Raw genomic sequence first — 5,484 nt, 5'->3', positions numbered from 1 at the left:
ATATATATATATATATATATATATATATATATATATATATATATATATATATATATATATATATATATATATATATATATAGTTTGCATATACTTTGATTATTTCATCTAATACATGTTACCTCCCACCGAACTTCAATATAGAATAAAATGAGAAAATATAGAATATGGGCAGCTAACACACATGTTTTATAGTGAAAGAGAGGTGTTGCTAATTAACTTGTCTAGACTATTCTGTCCCAACAAATGAGAAGAAAGAAAACGAGGAGAGATTCGAGCTCTGGGTATAGAATCGCTTTTGTTAGGAAGCGTTTTATATTATACTATAGAATTTTTCAGTACGAATCCGGATTCAACCGGGCCCCAATGCGAAGACACCGGATGAGAAACAAAAAAATAAAAGAGGAGAAACAAAGTCCGATGTCTACTAGATACAAATGCATATGGCTCTATTAATATGTTTGTGAAGTTGCCTAAAGAATTGAGGTATGGAGTTAATCAGTTATTGAGGTTGTTCATTCTTTGACCATTACTATATAAAAATAAAAATACGAGCTCTCTCTCTATTTGAAGGTTTGAACTTGGAGAACATGAAGACTTACAAAAATGCATTACTACATGTTTTTGTTTTTAAAATAATTATTCTTAATAATTTTAGTATGCGACTTCATGTGCTTCCATTACGAGTTAGCTAATTGACGTGTGTGATTGTTGAATTTCATTAACCAAAAACAAAAAAAAAAAGAGTTTAGTGGCAAAACGGATTCAAAAATTGTTTTAGGTCTTGAGTTTGACTCCCATGTAGGATAATTTTAGACTTAACTGTAGAGTGTATAGTTAGGTTGTTAAATTTATGGTTTGGTAGTTAGAAGTTAGTTATGGTTAGGTTGTTAGATGGTAGTTATTTACTGTATATATACATAGTGCACAATGAATATAAAAACTAACAGATCGCATTTTCATTTCTCTTGATATGTTCTTCTCTCTCAAATTCTCTCTTCTTCTAAGCTCAACTCTCTCTCTCGTTGGTAGCCATGGCAGCTAACATGGTATCAGAGCCATCGACGGAGATCTACATCGCAGCTCTAGTTCGCTCCAGTAGTCTTAGAAACTTCAACTCAACATTTCTGGTTGAATTGTCTTAGAGTTCTTCTGAGCTAGGGTTTGTGAATTGAGTGAAAATTTCTCAGAAGTGTTCACTACAATTGTTCTATGATTTCTTTGCTGCTTGAAAATGACAATTGGAGATGAGTCGAGTCCCTCGAGTGGTGTACCTACTCCTCCAATCGCAGGAAATGATAATTTGGGCACTGGTACCACAAGTTTTCCAACAATTGATCACAATAATCCATTGTTCTTACTGCCAACAGACACTCCAAGTAGTAGTAATATCTCTTCAGCTTAATGGATCTGATAATTATGCCCTATGGAGTCGGGCTATGAGGATTGGCCTTTTAGGTAAGAGCAAATTAGGGTTAGTTGACGGTCGATTTCCTAAAACTAGGCTTGAACCTGAATTACATGACCAGTGGAAATGGTTAATGCTGTTGTTCTGTCATGGATCATGAACCCTGTTAGACCAGGCCTATTGAGTAGTGTCATGTATGCTTCTGATGATCATAAGGTTTGCAAGGATCTCGAGGAAATATTTGATAAAGTCAATGGTTCTAGAGTTCTATATCTTCAAAGAGAAATTCATAGTCTGATCCAAGGAACCATGACAATTGGAAATTATTTTTCTAAACTGAAAGATCCGTGGGATGAATTTGATGCACTCCTGCTTTGTCCTGGTTGACCTTGTCCGGAATCTAAGAAATATTTTTAGCATTTTAAAGCTCATAGATTACTGCAGTTTCTGGTATGTTTGAATAAAACCTATGCCCAAGCCAGAAGCCAAATTATGATGATGTCTCATGTGGCTAGTATCAACAAAACATATTATCTGCTTGTAGATCAAGAAAGCCAGAGAAGTCTATGCTAAATACTGAAAGGATAGAAAGTACAATATTGTATAGCGATAAAGGGAATGGAGCTTCAGGTGGTAACTATAAATTCAAGAAAAGTCTGGTTCAATGTGAATGCTGCCATTGCAAGGAACATACCAAGGATAATTGCTACAAAACTCATAGGGTATCCACCTGACTTCAAGACCAAAAAGAAAGGGCCTGCATCTAACCCTGGTTTATATGCCAGTGGTGCCTACGGTGTAGACTTTACTACAGGGGATATTACCCACAGGAACACTCAACCACATTATGCACTCACTCAAGACAACACCGAATGAGGATATTCTTGTATTTATCCACTGCAGGCAATTGCATATCCACAGCAGCAGATTCCTAATGTTGGACCTCCTCCTCAATCTAATTCAACTCCGGCTTTCTTTACTAAAGAACAGTATCAGCAAATTCTTCAGTCATTGTCAAAGGGGAATTAGGAAGCTCTAGGATCATCTAGTAGGTTGGCTGCAACAGGTACTCTGATTGCCTTAATGATCAAATTTGTCAATAAGAACTGGATCATAGACACTGGTGCTTCAAATCATATGACCTCTAGAATTGACATGCTTAATTCACACAGTTCAATTAACAAAGCAAATAAAAATACAGTTCACTTACAAAATAGAGAGATGATGCCTGTCACTCATAAATGGGAAGCTATTGTTCTTAAAGATAACACTATATCTGATGTGATGTACATAACAGACTTTAAGTACAACTTGTTGTCAGTGTCTCAACTCACCAAGGAGTTTCAGTGCTTTGTTGCCTTCTTCCCTGACTTTTGTATCTTTCAGGCTCTCTACAGTGGTCAGGTGAATGGGATTGGTAGGGAGAATCATGGACTGTATATTCTACAAGGAGAAGGTCTTCAGAACTCCTCAACACAGTCTGCTGGAAGATGTCTCAACACAGTTGGTGTATCTTCTGGTTCTGAGCCTAGTTCTAGCTCTAGTACTATTGCTAATTCTAGTTCATGCTCATCTAGTAATTTGTGGCATAAGAGGTTGGGCCATGCTCCTGTAAATATAATAAAAAAGCTCAATGTAATCAGTGAGGTGAAGGCATGTAACCATGAACATTGTTTTATGTGTCCCTTGGCTAAGCAATCCAAACTGTCTTTTCCTCTGAGTAATTCAACTACTAAGTTTGTGTTTGAATTAGTGCATTGTGATATTTATGGATCCTACAAGGTGCTAACTTATGATTGGAAGACATTCTTTGTCACTCTAGTTGATGACTACTCTAGATATACTTGGATATTTCTTATTAACTCTAAGTCTGAAGCTGTAGTAGCGCTGAGAGACTTCTTAGTTAAAGCAAAGAATCTATTCTCTATTGGTGTAAAATACTTGAGAACTCATAATGGAAGTGAGTTCTTCAACAATGAATTTACATCTTTGTTAACCACCCTTAGGATCATACATCAGAGTTCTTGTGTATACACTCCACAACAGAATGGAGTTGTGGAGAGGAAGTGCAGAACAATCCTAGAGATGTCAAGGTCTCTCAGGTTTCAAGCCTCTATTCCTCTAAGATTCTAGGGTGAGTGTGTCAATACAGTTGTCTATCTTATTAATCGACTTTCTTCTATATAATTGGGTACAAAATCCCTATTGAGCTGCTTTATTTGCATCCTCCTTCACTGCATCACTTAAGAGTCTTTGGGTGCTTATGTTGTGCATCCAGTCCTAAAGTGCATGACAAGTTTTCGCTAGAGCAATACCAGCAGTTCTCGTGGGGTATTCATCCAATCATAAGGGATATATCCTGTATGATCTATCCTCAAAAATCTTCCTAGTCAACAAGAATGTTACATTTCAAGAAGAAACATATCCCTTTAAGCACATTAAACAAGTCAGTAATCCTTCGTTTCCTGTGCTGGAGTTTGTTCCTTCTACTCTTGACAACTCAGTTACCTCCACTACAGCTCCTCACAATGTGACACAATCCTCTCCAGTAGCCTCAGAAGATGACAGTGTGTCAGGTCACTTATATCTTCCAAACATAACTGAAATTCCAACTACAAGTGAAGCTCCTGTAGTTGATCCTCTGAGTAAACAAGAACTCAGAAAATCCTCTAGAACCAGTAGGCCTCCTCTGTGGTTGCAGGACTATGTAGTTCAATCCAAAGGGTCCAAATGTACCTAACCGATCTCAGCTCATGTGAAATACTCACATATATCTTCATCCTACTGTCAAGCTCTATCATCTTATTCTGCATGTACTGAGCCTCAATCATTCTCAGAGGGAGTCAAAGATCCTCAATGAGTGGATGCCATGAAACTTGAGATAGAAGCATTAGAAGACAACCACACCTGGAGTATTGTGGATCTTCCTCCCGGAAAGAAGCCTATTGCCTGCAAATGGATATTCAAGATTAAGCATAAAGCTTCATGGGAGATAGAGAGATCTAAGGCCAGGCTGGTAGCCAAAGGGAAGGCTTAGACCATAGTGAAACCTTTTCACCAGTAGCTAAGATGGTGACAGTTAGATCCATTATTTCCCTTGCAGCTTCAAAGTAGTGGCTCATGTATCAAATGGATATGCATAATACCTTCCTCAATGGTGATCTCCTAAAGGAAGTCTATATGATCATTCCTGAAGGGTTTCCTAGACAGGGGGAGAATCAGAAGGTCTGCAAACTACACAAATCTCTATATGGTCTCAAACGGGCTCCTAGGCATTGGAATTTGAAACTTACAGAAGCTCTGGTGTCAATGGGATTTGAACAAAGTCACTATGACTATTCTCTATTCACCAAGAAGGGTGCAGGTGATGTGGTAATAGTTCTGGTGTATGTGGATGATATATTGGTTACTAGAAATAATTCAAGTGTTACAATCCAAAATTCAATAGTCGTGATGGCACCTAATCCCAACCCGCTAGGTAAGCCAACTAATAACTATCCAATTTCAATATTTCTAATAAGTCAATTAAACAAAATGAATTATCTGGATCTATTATATTTTCCAAGGACTGGTAGTACAAATTATGAGCTTCTAAGAATAGAGTTTACAAAGTTGATATGAAGAAAATACGTCTTTTGTTTGAAACATACATAAACAAAATTTTTATAATCTAAGGCTACTGTGAACAAGAGGTAGCTCCAGCAAGAACGCAGGTACGCCTTCGAATCCAGCAACCATCGAACGCGGCAACATCTGCATCCGAGATCTGCACGCAATATGCAGGAAGTGTAGTATGAGTACAACCAACCCCATGTACTCAAAAAGTAACAAACCTAGCCTCAGGTTGAAAGCAGTGACGATCTGGAACATTGGTCGGGTCCAACACAAATAACCAACAACAGTTCATACAACGTAGAGCATTTAAACAAGGAAATAATCTCTGAGATAAAAAAAATGTTCAGCTTTTGCACAATTTTTTGAAAATAGTTTCGCTTTTCAAGTATATCAGTGAAAACCCAAATCCTTTATCGAAATCATCGAAAAATTTTGAGATAGTTTGAAAACTGTAATTTTCCT

Source organism: Nicotiana attenuata, unplaced genomic scaffold (assembly GCF_001879085.1).
Source record: "Nicotiana attenuata strain UT unplaced genomic scaffold, NIATTr2, whole genome shotgun sequence".
Lineage (NCBI taxonomy): Eukaryota > Viridiplantae > Streptophyta > Magnoliopsida > Solanales > Solanaceae > Nicotiana > Nicotiana attenuata.
The sequence above is the reverse complement of the archived record's forward strand: the minus strand, read 5'-3'. Positions refer to the sequence as shown.